An 18902-nucleotide genomic window follows, 5' to 3' on the forward strand; every position below is an offset into this window, starting at 1 on the left:
CAATAGAGATAGCAACATAAATGTATTCTAAGGTGAACTGACACAATGCAGACACAATGAATTACACAGGAAAGGTATAAACAGTCACATTGGGAGAATCATAGTCACATTACTGAATCTTGAAAAGGTAATGAAAAGGTAGTGTAGTGTTGTGCACACTACACTACCAGGATGGCTGGGACCCAGAGAAGTAAACTAAGAGGTGAGATTAAAGACTGGAAGAAATTCATTTCAGATCACGTGACACTTAGAGCACTTACCCTGATTTGGAGACAGGAGGGTCAATGAAGAAATTTCAGTATTGCAGTAACATCATTGTTTGTAAGAAATTCTCTGATTACAGTACAGAAAATGGATTTTGAGAGAAAGATTGAAGCAAAAGCAGTTAGAATACTGCTGAACAAATTCCAAGAAAATTTATGGACTGATTTATGATGAAAACAGTGGAGGTGGAGAAAGATACTTAAATACAAGGCAAAGTCAGGAAGTTGATAACTAAATGGACACAGGAAGTTAAGAGAAAAAGCCATCCCCAGATTCTCTGCCAAGAAAGAAAGTACAGATGGTGGCAGCATTAACAAAGAATGTTCCCCAAGGAACTGTGAGAGGTCTACCGGTCAGAATCTTGCTTGTCTTACAACAGTCCTTTCATCCAGTGTAAAAAGCAATTCACAAAGAAACTCCACTTTCACCTGTGAAATCCATTGAGGCTGCTACCGAAGATTTTATTACACACTGCTTAAACACTATTCTGGGTCGTTACAGAGTATTTCAGGTCAAGATACAGGGAACAGAAATTGTATCTGTTTCCTCACAGCATTCATTAAAACAACACATGATGGACATCAAGACAGACAAGGTAGAAATAAAATGCAGAAGGGAAACTGATATTCTTTAGGGGACCAAAAATGCCATGACTACAGCTAACCAAGTACCACAGATTAAGAAATGAATTCAAAGAGGGAAAGTGGAGGGATGAGTCTCCATATCTACAAAACTGCATCACGGAACATAATAAAAAGGTAAAAATTGTAGTGTAGTGGGAGTGCAGTCCCAGCTGCTTTGCATGCAATCCAGCTACCTGCTAACATGCTTGGGAAGACGGCAGAAGATGGCCCCAATGTTTGGTGCCTGCTTGCCCACAGGAAAGGCTTCCTCCAGGTCTCCCATGTGGGCGCAGGGTCCTGGGCTTTGGCCGGTCCTCCATTGGTTTCCCAGGCCACAGGCAGAGACAGGACGTGGAGCAGCCAGCCCTTACTGTCTGCATTTCAAAACCTCCTGAGAATTCAGCTAATGCATATGGTTATAGTCTAGCAGTTAAGACCATTCTCTGCTTAGGAAAGTTTTTTCACACAATTTTAATTTCCACTAGAAATTAGAAGTCTGGGCTGTTCTTTCTCTAATAACACTCACCAGGATACTGTTTTCTCTCATGCTGATCTTTGGAGGTAGAAAAGAATATTCAGACTCTAAAGCAACAATTTTATCAATTTTAATTATACATCCCAAATTGCTAAATAAAAGACAGATTCAGACCAAAATTAAGGGTCTTTGAATGTCAAAGGCTTTTACTATGCATCTTCGTCAGCACATATTGTTATAAATAATGAAAATAGTCTTTTGTGTCTTACCCCTCAACTAACCAATGAGTCTGGAAGCTTATTTTTTGGTATTTTACACAACATCCAACCCAGTACCAGACTAAGCACACAAATATTTCTTTAAAAAAGCAGATCATTTCATTTCCAGAGAAAAATACTCTATTCTTTAATCTAGCAGTTTTCAGCTCAAGAGAATCAAAAGACGAAGGAATCGCCTTGCTCTGGTGCTTTAAAACTCAACATGACTAAAGATACTGATACTGACAAGTGCTCTAGCTCACCGATGCATTAAGAAAAACAACAACAAAAGAAAAAAAGACTGAGAACTTCCCATCAGGCACAAAAAGTGAATCTTGCATATGAAAAAAATTACACAACTTGTCCAAACCAGTACCATATTCTTTAAAAATCAAAACCACCAGGTTCTTATTGACTGATGTCAGGTTCATAACTAAAAAGAAACTTGTCTCAAGCCTTAATGCTGGGTCAGTTCACCTTGCAGATTTTTCTCTCATAATTGTATTTTTAAAAATAACTATTTGTGCCATAATGTAGTACGTTAAGCCTCTGTCAGCAGTTCCAGCATCCCATATGAATACTGGTTTGAGTCCTGGATGCTCCATTTCTGATTCAACTTCCTGCTAATGTGCCTGAGAAACCAGCAGAAGATGATTTAAGTCCTTGGGTCTTTGCACCCACGTGGGAACCCTGGAACAGGTACCAGACTTCTGACTTAGGAGCAGCCCAGCTCTGTCCACTGTGGCCAATTGTGGAATGGACCAGCAAATTAAGACATATCTCCCTCTCTCTTCATAAAACTGCCTGTTAAAGGAAAATAAAAACTACTTGGCCTGTTCAGCTAAAATCTCTTCTCAATATAAATTCCCAATTTCCAAATGACATCAACTAAAAATGCTACAACACTTTAACTCAGACAGTACAAAATGAGGTAACAGGTAACAAAAACTTTGTGTAGGAAATAATATTCTTGAATTCAAACCAATCAAGATGGGTTTTTATTTTTCCTTTTTTTTTTAAAGATCCACAACTAAATGTGAAAAATATTACAAGGAATAACTTTAAAAAGTAAATATGTGGTAGAGTACTTTCAAATTTAAGCACCATTAAGTCTTTGTAATTTTTAATCAATATTCTGAAGGCATGCTCAGAAACAAATTAGGTTTTAAATATCAACTCAATATTTTAAAAATATGTATTTACATGAAAATACTTCAAAAAATTGATTGAAAAGTTGAGTCAAAAGAGCAAGTTTAGGAGCTGGCATTGTGGCACAGTGAGGCAAGCTGTGCTTGCAATGTCAGCATCCCAGAACACTTGTTCAAGACCCGTCTGCCTATGCAACTGGGAAAGCAGCAGATGACCCAGTTACTGGCACCCCTGCCACCCATGTGACAGACACAATGGGAGCTGCTGTTTCTTGGCTTCAAACTGGAGCCATCGGGGAAAGAGCAGTGGGGGAACCAGAGAACAAAGCACACTCCCTGTCCTTCTCCTTCTTCCTCACTCTCCATCACTGTAATTTTCAAATAAATATTTTTTAAAAGATTACAAAAAAAAATTTGAAATCCATGCATATAGGGGATGTTCGAAACACTCATGAAGTGTGTTTGAAATTGAGGTTTCCCATATTCATATTTTCTATTAAGTTTTCAAAGAACCCATATATATATGTATGTATATAAATGCAATGTTCTGCATCAAAATAAACAATTCAACTTCCCAAGAAGTTTCTAAAGCACTCTTGTGTGTGTGTGTACGTATAACAAAGGAAAACATAGGATACAAAATTTATGTACAATATGACTGAAACAACACAACTTGTAGGAAAAAAATTTTAAGTATAGCAAAGACATAAACTATTTTTGGAGATGAAAATCATGAGTAACTTTTTCCCCCTTAACTACATTAAGATTATTACTTTATCACTGCAGAATGCGCTTTCAAACATTTCAAAGGGAGGAAATACTTTTTATATTTATATGGTACAGACATATTCAATAAATTCATAATAGAATCATGGCATGAAACAAACTCACAATTTAAAGTCATTTAGATCAAAACACCTGAAGTTTAAAAACATTCAGGCTTTTTTTTTAAAAGTAGTTTTTCCAGGTAAGTACATCTTTCACCATAATTTTTCCAATAAATGTTTCAAACTCGCAGTACAAATGATACATAAATAAATTAAAACTTTCAAAATTTCAAAGAAATCAGTGAAAATCTTGTCAATGGAAAAATTGCCTCTTCAAATATGAAATCACATCACTGAATCTGACTAAAACTTCTCTTTCCCAGATGTACATTCTGAAAGCACACCAACCAGGCTACAAGAACAAACCACTTCCTTTAACAGTATCATTGTGCTGGCTGTGATTTATTCAATATGAATAATTTATTCACTTTAACACATCTTCTTAGCAAAGTCTGAGTCTATTTTAGCATGTGGCATACATCTTTTTTCACACAGAAGCAACGCAAAGAAAATGGTGAAACAGAAGTACCTTCCAACTTTATGTAACATTCACTGGACCAGCAAGCTCCAAAACCAAAAAAATTTTAAGTGAACAGAGTCCAATCTGAGTATTAAACTGGATTAAGAACAGTGACATGGATTATACAAATTTATACTGTCTGACACAAGCAATAAATTTAAATTACAACATGACCTCCAGTCACAAGTCATATAGCTAGAAAACATTGCATCTGAAAAGAGGGAAAGGCTCAAAAAAAATATAAATTAGCTGGACATGAACCAAAAGTTCACAAGAATCCTGTCAGAAACTGCAAGAAAGGGCTCCAAAAGCAAGAGAAGAGGAACAAAAAATAAACTGTATTAATCAAATTTTAAGACAAAGTTTATTAATCTTCTCTTCTCTTCATGTGGTTGTCATTTACACTGTTTAAAGTGGCCATAAAGGACCTGGCACAGTGCAACCTCGTGGCTGAAGTCCTCGCCTTGCATCTGCATGGATCCCATTTGGGTGCTGGTTGGTATCCTGGCTGCTCCACTTCCCTTCCAGCTCCTTGCTTTGGACCTGGGAAAGCAGCCAAGCACAGCCCAAAGCACTGGGACCCTGCACCCACAGGGGAGACTGAAGAAGCTCCTGGCTCCAGACTGGCTAAGTTCTGGCCATTACAATCACTTGGGGAGAGAACCAGCAAATGGAAGATCTTTCTCTCCTCTCTGTAAATCTGACTTTCCAATAAAAATAATTAAATCTTAAAATAAGTAAATAAATAGTAAAGTGGCCATAAAATATACATACACAGGCCTTCACATTTCAATCCATACTTCAACCGCATCTTCAATTTTTTTTTCTAAATTTCATCTTTGGGAAATCCAAGAAAATGAACTTTAAATCAGGGAAAGGCAATCTTATCTGCACAACCGTAAAGAAAACTAATTTTTTTAAAAATGTGCAGTATCCTTTTACAGCACCATCTTGAATTCACATGTAGGGCCAGGAGTCATTCTTGGATGGCCTAAGATAAATGACACCATATCCAGAAATAAAGCAAAATGCAATGAGCTTTAAAGCAATTAGTAAAGGCAAGGAGGAAATTAACCAATTTAAGGGAACTATAAAATAAAGGATCTTCAAATAGTTCCTGGGAAATGTTATTAAGAAAAAACAATACCTTGATTACAAAACTTTTTACACCAAAATTTCTACTTAACCACAACCTTTATGAAGCACCCTTGTATAACAGACGCAGGTTAGAGGAAAAATCCTCCTAAGTTTGAGATCTATAATTAAAAAAAAAAAATTCTATGTTTGAGATACCATCACTTTAAAAAAATCTCAGAGAAAGTCACAGAGATAGCAAATGGCAAAGCTAAACCACAACATGATATTACTCTAATTTCACAGCTCTCTAACATTAGTCACAGTACAAGGGCTTATGCATTCTTAAGACTAAAACAATATCCAGGAAAAATAAAATTTCCCCTTTCTTTACCATTGCCTGTACAAAAATGAAACTCAAAAAATAAATAAACTTAATTTTAAATGTACTGTAATTTTGAATTTATACATTTAAATTTAAATGTATGCAAATAAATTTTAAACAGAAAATCATTAAGTATAACTGTAAGCTAAAATCTGTTCATTTTTCATCCTAGAATCTGTAAGAATAAGTGATACACAATGACATAATGATTTTTAATTTTTTTTACAGAATAAAAGATCAGAAATTTTAAAAATTAAAAGGAAAAATCTTATGAAAAAGTTAATATATCTAATACAATCAGACTTAAACATAAAAGGCAACAAAATTTAAAAACTAGGGAATGCAAATGATCGGCAACTAACAGACAAAGTTCTAATCACAAATGAATATATGAAAAATTACTCAACTAGTAATGGTCATGGAATATATTCACTTTTTATTCAGATTGTCCAAAATTAAATAAACTAATGACAACTGCTGTGGAATGGCAAGCAATGGCTGTATCCACTGAAATAACAGTACACCTTTGCACTCACAGTTCCACTACAGGGGACTGCTCCAAGAAATAAGAGCCCTACTTTATGAAGATAGGGACAGGGACAGTAGATGACAAGTACTGTTCACAGCGACAAAAACTGGACATAAAAATGAATAAGCTTCCATATGACAAGGCCTGAATAAACCACAGAAAACTATACTTTGAAATATCGTACAATTGAAATACTATACAAATATTATACCATTATACTTTGACCTATTATACAATTATCAGAAAAAGTAGGTTGAGCTATTCCAGCTGACAGTGTACTACAAAAACAGTATGACTTTTATTTACAAAAACATATTAAAATTCCTACTTGTATTTGTTTTTGTACATAATTATATAAAAGAATATTTATCTGAGTATTTTCAAAAAGCGACTAGAGAGTAACAAGTCATCTCCCAGAAGGTCTCTGTGAAGTACCATCATGTATGACTGTAAAAATCTCCAATCGGTGGAGCTAACCTGAACACCCAAATTCAGGAGACATTAACCTAACAATCTGCCTTCTTACAGCCTTTGTTCTTTAAGCTTGTTAATAATAGAAGAACACTATTTCACTGAATTAAGTTTGATTATCCCTTCTTCAGCATTTTCCACGTGCCAAGTGCATCACCACATGTATTTTAATTTTCCTGGGAGCTTATAAAGAATATTTTCTCAAGGAAATGAAAGTTTCGGCAATGCCAACCTGTCACAGCATGCTCAGAAAGCCACGGACAGAGCCACAGACAGAACTACGAGGAACACATTGCTGACTGCCAGTAGAACGGGCTCAAGAAAAAAAACTACATAATGCTTCTTTGACTCCTACCCTCCCACTAATGAATGGAAACTTCAACACAAACATAAGATCCTTGCTTGTGTATAATTATTCCTAATAATGCTAATAATGCTATTATGAAAAATAATAAAATGTAAGTAAATTGGTAAAATTGTACTGAAAACAGCATGCTATGCACTAAAAAGCCTCAAGAATACTGCATAACATTTTATAGAATACCATTCTAAAACCATGTTTCATACCATAATTTAAAACACAATGTACAAAAAAGGACAAAAATGAACAGAAATATTTATTGAAGCATTTTTATGATAAATTGGAAAAACTTTTTCCCATAGTATGTATTTAGTTAAGTAAATATCAAGACCTCTAGACAATGCAACATTACAAAATTAAAATAACCTGGTATAAAAGCCATCAGGCTGGCTCCCAGGGGCTAGAAAAAAGGTGAAATGTCAAATTGTTACTTTATGAATACAGTTTCAGTTCTGCAAGATAAAAAAACTTTTGAACAGTGGTTATACAATAGTGTGAATATACATAACACCTTAAGATAGCTAACTTGGTAAATGTAGTTGCATTTTATAATTACAAACAAAATTTCAGAAACTGTATAGCATGCAGCATGAGACTGAGTTAAGAGAATGTTTTTGTAAGTTTCAATCTCACTTTTTAAAAAAGGAATTAAAATATCCTATACATAGATATACATACAAAGTATAAAAACGAGGACTTCAATAACCAAAACTTACTGCTCTGACTGCTGGCTGCACCATACACTAATGTTGTAAGCAAGATGTCCCAGAACTACTGTACCCTACATCATTACCCTAAGTAACTACTGTAAACATTTAGGGGCTCCCACTGTGGCACAGCATGTTAAGTCAACCCTGGCAACACATCAGCATCCCCTAGCAGAGCACCAGTTCAGAAACCCATCTACTTTGCTTCCAATCCAGCTTCTAGCCAGCGTGCTGGAGTGCAGCAGGAGATGGCCCAAGTGCCAGGGTCCCAGCCACTCAAGTACAACACCGAGGCAGGAGCTCCTGTCTCCTCTTTTACACCGCGCTCAGCCCCCAGCCACTGAGGCTATTTGCAAGTAAATTAGCAGATAGAAGATATAAGTACACACTTTTATTCATACATTGATCCATTTGAATTTCATTTTTATCCATAAACAGTTTAATTCTGTGCTCAAGATGGCATCAAACTAACAACCCTAAGAAAATTCCAAAGTATTTTAAATGAGAGAGCATTATTGCTTTTAAAAAGGAACTGAAGACCACAAAGTGACTTGAAATTAAGACTGGAAAATCACTTCATTTCTTAGGATTGCTAATTTACAAGGATTTAGAAACTGATCCCTGAACACCCCACAAGTTAAGTCACTGCCTGCGACAGCCGGCACCTTATCTGAGTGCCAGTTCTAGTCCCCACTGCTCCACTTCTAATCCAGCTCTTTGCTAATGCATCTGTGAAAAGCAACAAAAGAAGGCTCACGTGCTTGGGACACTGCCACAAAAGCAGGAGACCTGAAAAGTTTCTAAGCTCCTGGCCTTGGCCTTGGCCTTGACCAGCCACAGCCATTGTGGCCACTTGGGGAGTAAACCAAAGGACCTCTCAAATAACTCTGCCCTTCAAATAACTACATTTAAAAGAAAGGAAGAAAATGATCTATAACAGAATTTATAACAGGTTTCTTAAATAACCACTGGAAAAACTTTTTGAACACTTCATTAGTAAAAATGGTTGTCTAGCAAAGGCTAAAACAACTCATCTCCAAAAAAAAAAACAAAAAAATTACCATGGGGGTAAAAATTGCTGCAGGATATAATATAACAATGAAAAATGTATTGGAAAGCCAAATAAGAACTTTACTGGCATCACAATTTGCCTTATAAAACCTGTGCAAAAGTACATATTATCACACATGAGCCTTGATTTCTTTCACCTACCTTTGTGGAATAACCAACAAAAATACACAAAGCATGAGACCTAGTCAATATCCAATACATTAAAGCACTTCCTTGTCTTCTACTGAGAGGCAGCATACTGTGGAACAGAAAACTTGACAGGCAGTCAAGAAGCATCAGGAGGCAACATGAAAACACTCCGTTCTAATCTGATTAAATCGCAGCGCCAGCTAGCCCCTCACAGGACACTATGAAGTTCTATGGAGGGAAGTCTAAGCTTTAAAGTTATATCCTAAATGTCAAGCACATTTTTCTGCCTCAAGAAGTACACTTAAAACTGTACTTGTCCTCACCGTCCATTCTGTCCCTTGCTATTTAGCAACGCTTAGCACATAGGTAGCACTCAAAAGACACCTAAGAAGGGAATTTGCAGCTGTCTCTGAGTGACAAAAGACACAAACACATATATAACTGGATGCAATTGTTAAGGTTCAGAACAAAAAGCAAAGTGATTAGAATTAAAAGAACACTCCGTATTTACCATTCCTACAATTCACACTTGATGCTGGTTATTCACGAAGACGACAGCTGCCTTGAGACACTAAAGCAAATTATTTTTAAATTAAGCAATTAGTGTTTCAGTTTTTCCAGTGTAGGTGTATATACAAAGAGAATCTTAGCACATATCTGAGAACATTCTGAACTACTTAAGCGTTTTCAGTGAAATAAACCACTTCCTTTCCAAAAAAAACCCACATAATTTTAAGTCAAAAGTCAATTAATTCTGCAGTTATCAGTATAAGAAGTATAAAATTCCTCTAAATGTTTGAGCAAGAGTACTCAGTGATAAAAAAAATTGGAAAATAATGTTTTCAAATAAAAACATTTACAAGGAGAAACCAGAAAGTTTGTAGCTAATTATGATTTAATAACATATATTAAAAAGACATCAAGTAAAAAGTAAAATGAAACAGGTATTTTAACAGCATTACATTACTGAAAAGTTCGTATAAACTGCATAATATTCATAACATTTCACATCAGTAATTGTTCTCTGTAATACAACTTTTCATATTAATCATGAGATTTATATCAAGTCTAACATTAAAAATATCGAAATACATTTGAACTGAGATTAAAGAGGCATCTCTTCCTAAGAATCCAAGTTCACTATCTCCATTTCAGTTTCTCAGATGGTATCTAAGACACGAGTACAGCTCACAAAAGAAGCAGGGGGTTGGAGACCCACTGCAAGTGTTCACAACTCTGCTTCATCTTGAGTTTACTGAATCTACTCAACAGAAGAACCTGCTATTAAGACCCAAATATAATTATCAAAATTGGAATATGATAATACCATGCAGGAATTTCAATTATAATATACAGATATACCAAATAAAGTTTAACAGATCAAAAACTATAATAGGAAATCAATGCTAGAAAAATAAAGCTATGTTCTCACCCTATAACATCAGGACTAAATAAAAGACTAACTTAAAATGAAAGATGCATTCAAAGGGAAAAATAATGCAAAACAGGTTTCTTAGCAAGTATGTGAATACCAGTGTTTACTTAAAACACTGTCAAAAACAGTGGTTCAATTATAAAGTAAAATACTGGAGTACATTTCTCCAAAGCATACATGACTTTTAAAGAACCAATTCTACATGATGTAAGTATGATAAATACATGCCAGCTATTTAATTTCTGAGGCAATGGAAATATCACTTTGAGAACTATAAAAAAAAAGTTAAAATCACATGATTCTTTTTATAGATTTGTGAACCAACTTTTTTCTCAATGCTTACTTGTCTAACATTAACTAAATTTCTTAAAAGAATAAAAATAAGCCCAATGTTAAAAAATGCCTCATAATCAGAAAACTTTATTTCACATATTACTAGCTGTATACATTGTTTACAAGAAGATCTTCCAGTTACGTTGACTAATCATAAAATTCTAATCCACAAATAAGACTTTGCCAAGATTTTTGATTTTGCTCCCTAGATAAATGCTTATAGCCGTTCATTAATAAGAAAAAACAGCAAATTATATTACCATATGTTAAGGCTATCCGTATCTGCTACCGGTGACTTCCATTATCTGTTAAAAGGTTATCTAAACTGAGATGACAAACTGACATTCATCACTGCAGAAATCAGTCCTCACTGGCTACAATAAAAGGCTAATTGTTATGTAAGTACTATGATGTCCTCTTCCCCAAACTCTGTAAGAACACTGAAAAATTCTCTTAAAAAGAAATGAAATACATTTCCTTCTCAACTGCTAAGCAGCACAGGTTGAAGCAGACAGTGAAAGCATCACAGCCAAGGCCCTAACCCTTTATGACAAAGCTCGCCATATCATGTTCCCAGTTTGTCTGGCTTCAGACTTGAAAGTACCATTAGAAAAACAACATCCCAATCCTCTCCAAATTAAACGTGGCACTAATTATGAAGAGTATCTACCAGTCACAAATGTAGATGGATCTGGACATCAAGACCCACTGACTACAGATCTGCCAAGAAGGCACCATTCTCCATGGAAAGCCCGCAAAGAACCAGCATGAAAACAGCAAGATCCACAGAAATGTGAAGACTCAGGAAGAATATGAGAACCTACCCACATCAAGGACAAGGAAACTATAAAAATCTTGGGAACAGGGGGAGGCATTTGGCCTAGCACCTGAGATGCTCACCTCAGTACTAGAGGCTGCAGTCAAAATGTAGTTTCTACTCCTAAATGCAGTTTCCTGGTACAGTACACACCAGGAGGCAACAGGTGTTGGCTCCAGCAGTTGGGCTGCTGTCATCCACATGGGAGACCTGGACTGAGTTACTGGCTTGCAGCTTCAGCATGGTCTGGCAGCTTACATTTAGCAACAACAAGCTGCAGGGAGGTTTTTCCCCCCTCTCTCTGCCTGTGAAATAAATTTTTTAAAACATATTTAACCCTTCAGTAGGGAACTTCACTTGTTAGTTTTTTAGATTTTGTTTTGCTTCAAAAAGGGGGAAAAAATGGCAAAGGTGACAAAACTGGTCTGAACCATGACTTAAGGGAACAAGATGCAGTAAGTTCACAAACCTAAAATGAGGCCCAGAGAAATGGCTCAAAGGCTCAATGGCTAAATCCTCACCTTGCACACGCCGGGATCCCATATGGACACCGGTTTATGTCCCAACTGTTCCACTTCCCATCCAGCTCGCTTCCTGTGGCCTGGAAAAGCAGCCTAGGACGGCCCAAAGCCTTAGGACCCTGCACCCACTTGGGAGACCCAGAAGAAGCTCCTGGCTCCTAGCTTCAGACTGGCTCAGCTCCATTCATTGTAGCCAGCAGACAGACCTTTCTGTCTCTCTCCTTTCTGTAAATCTGCCTTTCTTTAAAAAAAAATCTAAACTGTCCAATTCAATCTCCATGCTGCTGCCCATGTCAGTCTATATAATGTTATCAGTGAAAGAATACAGCATTGAAGCTAAAAGGAATATAGCTCTAACAGTGAATGATTAAAATTGTTTAAAAACAGATGAAGGGCCAGTATTGCTGGCACAGAAGGCTAAACCAGCACCTGTGATATGCCAGCTCCAATCCCAGCTCCTCCACTTCCATACAGCACCCTGTTAATGGCCTGAGAAAAGCAGCTGGCCATAGTCCAAGTTCTTGGGTCACTGCTATCCACATGGGAGTTCTGGAAGAAGCTACTGGCTTTGGCTTGACCAAGCCTCGGTCACTGTAGCCATCTAGAGAATGAGCCAGAGAATTAAAGATTTCTCTGTCTCTGACCCCCTCTCTGTAACTCTTTTACATAAACTTATAAAAATTTTTAAGAGGAATAAATTTAAATACCAAAAAGGAAATTTATATTAATGAAAATTTTAAGTATACAGGAAAAAATTATAGGATAAAATTTATAGGAAGGAGACAAAATGAAAATGCAAATGGATTACTTTACCTTCTCTCTCAACCTATAACCAACCAAGAAATATAACATGAAGAATAATATGAAACTTAACAATCTAAAATGTAACAGAAACTTTGTATTTTATCATCTACAAGCATAACTGTTAAGAAGGAAGCATCAGTAACATCATTATAAAAAATACTGGTCCACAAAGAAAAACATACTATTAAGCCAGTCATTGAAGCAAACAAGCAAACAAAAACTTTCTCAAATTGTTAGTTTAAAAAGGAAATCAAAATTGTGCATAGCTAGTACGTAAGAGTAACTGAAAAACCACATACAGCAAATGAAGGATTCCTTGGGGCAATAACAGATATGTATGAAGATGTAAGATAGGAATAACACATATCATATGCAACTCAGGAAGTAGAAAGTGGGACTAGGATTACAATCTAATGGTTTATTTCTTAAAAGACATACATAAAATGTGTGGGTCATAAATATTAGCTTCTGTTAAAAATAAATGGTAGTCCAATCAGTCATTTTATTCTCTGCATTTTTTGTGTCTAAATTTCAATAGATAAAAATTTCCATTCAGAAAAATATTATACTCAGAAAAATAGACAACAAGAAGAAAATATGGAAAACATGTTCATTTATAAACCAACTCACAAAGTAATGAATTAAAACCATTGCAATGAATTATTGGTCGAGGGGACAGTCACAGAGTAACAGTGCAGATCAACTGTACAGCAATACACAAGAGGAAGAAGATGGGAATAGGTAGTGCACAGGAGAGAAAACAGTATCTAAAATGTGAGTGGGTAAAACAACTGCAGATAAAGAAATCTAAAACAATAAAACAAAGTTTGGCATAATCAACAAATACATTTGTCAACACAGATGAAATGGATGACTTCCTAAGAAAATTAAAACTTTCAAAACCCTAGAATACTCAGAAAGAGGAATTCTATCATGACATGAATTATTTCAATGCCAAATTAATTGAGAAGAAAAATTGTATTTTCTATAAATCACCCCAAATGAAACCAAAATCCAATAAACAGCATAAGCATAAAACTACAGTTGCAAATTAATTTTAAGAAGGACTATACTATTGTTATAGGGGAAAACATTGGGGAAAAAGGGTTCTGGGGAGGGGAAGAATGGAAACCCCTGAGCCTAAGAAACCGTATCATAAAAATTTTAAAAATTTTTAAAAGCTGGAATCATCTTAAATGAAACATTAGCAAATAAAATCTATCACATTCATTAAACCATGTTTCTGTAGTATCAGACTATATCAATAACTAGAAAATCCATGGAAATAATAATAAAGCATGTTTAATGATATCCAAACCTTTTGGCATCTATGAGACTGAATTTTTTTCCCTGCAAAAAACACAAACTTTCATTATGATTAAACCTCCCAATAAAAATTACACTTGGCTTTAATCTTTACTAACTTTGTCAGCTACTTCCAAAGCTCTTAGAGGAAAAAGGTAACTTAAGAAACTCTGAAAAAAGGAAAGAAAAAGAAGCTAGCCTACAAGTATTAAAACCTCACAAGAGGATCCAGCATTATGATCTTGAGAGGTTGCCACAATGCCATTTCCCATATGAGCAAACATTCAAGTTCCCACTGCTCCCTGCTAAGGTACCTGGGGAAGAAGTAAAGGACAGCCCCAGTACTTGGTCCCACACACTCACATTAGAGACCCACATGACTTCCATGTTCCTGGCTTTGACCTAGCCCAGTCTCAGTCATTGCAGTTATTTGGGGCATGAATAAAAAAACAGATCTTCCTTTACCTCTCCATCTCTCTAACTCTATACATTTTATAGAAATAAATAAAATCTTTATTTTAAAAAAAGTAACAGAAATAAAAAAGCTACAGCAATTTAAAGGTTTGTTAGAATAGTTTTCATGATGGCTGAATGTCTAAATTCTCCCTTTCCACATGCCAGGATCCCAGAAGGGCACCAGTTCACGTTCAAGCTGCTTTATTTCACCTCCAGCTCCTTGCTTATGGCCTGGGAAAGCAGTAGAGGATGGTCCAAAGTCTTGGGACCCTGTACCCACATAGGAGACCCAAGGAAGCTCTTGGCTTCAAATCAGTTCAACTTCGGCCATTGCAATCACTTTGGGAGTGAAACAGCAAATGGAGGATCTCTCTGAATCCCCTTCTCTCTATAAATGTCTTTCCTATAAAAATAAATAAATCTTAAAACAAACAGAAAAACAGAAAGAATTTAGTGTATGTCAAAAACAGATATGTAGGGCCCAACATGGTGGCCTATCAGCTAAAGTCCTCACCTTGAACGTGCCAGGATCCCATTTGGGTGCCAGTTCTAGTCCTGGAGACCCCACTTCCCATTAAGCTCCCTGCTTGTGGCCTGGGAAAGCAGTTGAGGATGGCCCCAAAACCTTGAGACCCTGCACCCGCATGGAAGAGCCAAAGAAGCTCTTGGCTTCAAATCAGTTCAACTCCGGCCACTGCAGCCACTTTGGGAGTGAGCCAGCAGATGGAGGATCTCTCTGCATCCCCTTCTCTTTATAAATCTGCCTTTCCAACAAAAATAATATTAGAAAAAATAAAGATGTGTAATTCAACAAAAAGGTACTTTAATAATGCTACCTTCCCCTAAACAGTGAAAATGTTAGTGGAGAAAGCGTATTCCTAAAATAGCCCTTCTTACCAACTGAATCAAATCAATCTGTCAACATATTAGAAGAAAAAAATTATTTCATTTCTTAACAACTTGCAATAGAGCAGGATTCTGAAAAACTTGTAAGATTAAAAATTTATAATAACTAAAAATGAAAAATGTGTCTCCTTAAAATGATCTAAGAATTAGGCAGCAAAATAAAAACTATTTTCCACACATACAACATTTTTAAAGATGTAATATCCTTAATATGTCAATGCATAGATAGTTCAGAAAGTATAGAAAATAGAATTAAAAGGTAAGTTGATTTGAGCAAAAACTTTTTGAAATCTATATTTTCATGATGCACAATCTTGACACTGTTTGAAAACTCTTCATATATGTATGTGTATGTTTATAGATTCCTATATGCACATATCTTAAAAATAAGAAAAATGATTAAAAGCAAACATTCTGAGATAACAAGTAAGTATACTGAATTATATGAGGAGGGAATCAAGCCTCACAAATGAAAATGAAATAAAAAGGTATTTTCCAATTATCAACTTAAACAGAGCACAGAGAACTGGGGCAGAAATACAAACTAGTATGAACAAGATCATTACTATCTCTATTAATGCAGTTAGAAATGATCAAAAAGTATATCAATTTTTGGTCCAGAAATCTAATTTCTAGAAATATAGGATATACACTCAGTTGTTTTTCTTTTAAATAAAGATGTGGTCCCTCTCTTTATGTTTTTTTATTTTTAAGACTTATTTATTTTTATTGGAAAGTCATATATACAGAGAGAAGGAGAGACAGAAAGGAAAATTTTTAGTCCATTGATTTACTCCTCAAGCAGCTGCAATGGCTGCAGCTGAGCCAATCTGAAGTCAGGAGCCCAGAGCCTCTTCCGAGTCTTCCACACAGGTATAGGGTCCAAAGGCTCTGGGCCATCCAGGCCACAAGCAGGGAGCATGATGGAGGAAGGGCAGCCAGGACCCAAACCAGCTCTCATAAAGGATCCCGGCACATGCAAGGCAAGGACTTTAGCCACTAGACTATCATGCTAGGCCCTATATTCAGTTTTATATCATTAATAATAGTAATTACAATCATTTAAAAATGTTTGTGAGTAGGGACTGTTAAAAATTAATGATGACACAATCACAGAATTTTATAGTTTTGAAGAGTGAGATTAAGCTCTTCTGGCAAATATTAAGAGTACAAAATGGCTTACTAAGTGACACAGATATAGCATACACTTCTTTGTGTTAAAGCATGTATATATGTTCATATGCATTCAACAAGGAATGTCTAGAAGAGTAAAAACAATACATTATTTACAGTGGCTTTCTCAAGGAAATAAGACTGAACTCTGCTAAACAGTTACTTTTTACTTTAAATTTTTTTCCTATATTTTTATGTCACACAGATTCTACAGCAAGACTACAGAAGTGAACACCCACAATTCCTGCAATTATAGAGCTCAATGGTGAAGTGAGCTTCATGGGAAACATGTAAGAGATGGAGAACAAAAACAAGTGCATATACAACACTAAGAAAACATTAGATGATAGCATGAAGTGTTGTGAAGATAAGGCAAGGCTACAAGACAAAGTGTCCATGTATAATGGCACGGTAAAGGTTATGATTTCACATGGAGTGGGCGGTAATAAAAGGAGAATGGTGAATTATGGGTACACACAGAGGTTCTGCTGCCTATGATTAGCCTGTATGAAATCTAAACTACAATTTGAAGGGAAGAGGAAGAAAAAGAAGGCGAGAACTATTGAAACAGCAGAAACTGGGAAAGTTTGCTTGTGTGGATTTAGGCACGATATCATTTTTGCAGTAAGCATGCCAGCCAGGATTAATAAAAAGAAACACAGCTGGTAGACAAAGTGGACATCTCAAAAAAGAACTGAACCCAGTCTGTATCCAGACTGGCATTTTTATGAATTGGGGCATGGGTCCTCCCCTGCTCCCTATCTGAGAATGCCTCTGGGGGTAGCGCAGGCTTTTCGGGTGTGGAATTCTTAAAATTGGAAAAGGCCTAGAGAAGAAAAACCTTACACAGGAAAACCGAAAAATATATCTACATTTAAGAAAAGTCACTCTAGCTCTAGTGTTGAGAGCACTTCAGAGGAAAATACACCAAACAGCCATGAAACATCAGTTTCAGCAATTCTGTCTAAAGTTAATGCTTTTGAAGAGAAAAGGATACATAGCAGACCAAAACATACGATGGATCCTCACTCTCAGTGTACCCCACATTTGTGGATTCACCTAATTACTAAAATTCACTGCAACACGGCAGCCGCCATTCACCACAGGTCTAAAGTCACTCAGACATGTTCAAAGCGGCGAACACTGAATCATCCAGGATGCAAGTTCCCAGGTGAAATCAAACAAGCAATCATTCTGCCTCTTACTTTAAGCCTCATACTGCATACAAATGTCTACAAGTACCCTTTCCATGTACTATTTAGTGTCATGTTTTATCCATTTTTTTTATGTTGACTCTACCATTTAATATGGCTTGAAACTGTAGTGCCAAAGTGATGTCTGACGTCTGTAAGCACAGAAGACTATAATACAACTCACCAAAAACAGATAAGCATTAGGAACATCAATTGTAGCACAAATGATTCAATGATGTATAAACCATAGAGACTGATACCACTTATCTGAACTCCTTCAGACTGAAGATAGTTTCAATCTCAGTTTTTGGACTTTGAGCTGTTTGCACACATTTAACCATCGCACTGAGAAATTGCAGTTTGGAGAACTTCAGATTTTACAATTACAGATTAACGTGTATTAAATTAATAAACTTAAATACAAGCACAAACAAAACAAGGTTACAAATGGATTGCCTGATGACATGTTGATACCAGCGGCTCACAGACACTCACCTGTTTCTGTACTGGCTAATTCAGTGTTCCCAGTGACTTTATATGACATAACTGCTGCAGGTAACTTGGACTCACTACAGAGAGCACAACCTGAACTACCAAGACAGTAGTCAACAAACAGCTGCAAGGACAGAATAACGCACACGGGGCACAAACATTCGTTGTCATAGCAAATACATCCATTAACCAGCATGCACTTGACTTTTCAGGTCAAGGGTCAGTGGGGCAGGAGGGTCTTCTTGGTTTTACCCTCTGAATCGCAAGACCGTGTGACATTTGCTTAGCCAACAGGGTAAGTGTTGTCAAGGAAATGCCAGACAGGTCAGGAGCAAAGACAGGAAAAAAGGGACACTGTAAAAGTATTTAAGATTTTTTTTTAAAGATTTATTTTATTTTTATTGGAAAATCAGATATACAAAGAGGAAGAGAGACAGAGCAGAAGATATTCCATCCGATGGAATCACATCCCAAGCGGCCGCAACAGATACAGCTGCGCCAATCTGAAGCCAGGAGTCAGGAGCTTCCTTCAGATCACCCACATGAGTGCAGGGTCCCAAGGCTTTGGGCCTTCCTCAACTGCCCTCCCAGGCCACAGGCAGGGAGCAGGATGGGAACTGGCGCCC

The 18902-nt window shown here is 36.3% G+C and overlaps 1 protein-coding gene across 2 annotated transcripts in view; it reads right to left on the reverse strand.

Annotated features, from left to right (window-relative positions):
- The window catches only part of HBS1L (HBS1 like translational GTPase), a 70715-nt gene that overhangs the window by 48003 nt on the left and 3810 nt on the right, over positions 1–18902 (reverse strand). Inside the window, exon 1 of one of the 2 annotated variants that reach the window (XM_040965488.1) lies at positions 9353–9745. The exons of the other annotated variant lie outside the window; for it this stretch is intronic. The gene's annotated coding sequence lies outside the window, so the exon portion shown is untranslated. Of the gene's footprint in view, positions 1–9352; positions 9746–18902 lie in introns of those variants that run through there. 2 annotated transcript variants of the gene reach the window in all.

This window comes from Ochotona curzoniae, unplaced genomic scaffold (assembly GCF_017591425.1).
Source record: "Ochotona curzoniae isolate NIBS_2020 unplaced genomic scaffold, NIBS_Ocur_1.0 scaffold_3890, whole genome shotgun sequence".
NCBI classification, from domain to species: domain Eukaryota; kingdom Metazoa; phylum Chordata; class Mammalia; order Lagomorpha; family Ochotonidae; genus Ochotona; species Ochotona curzoniae.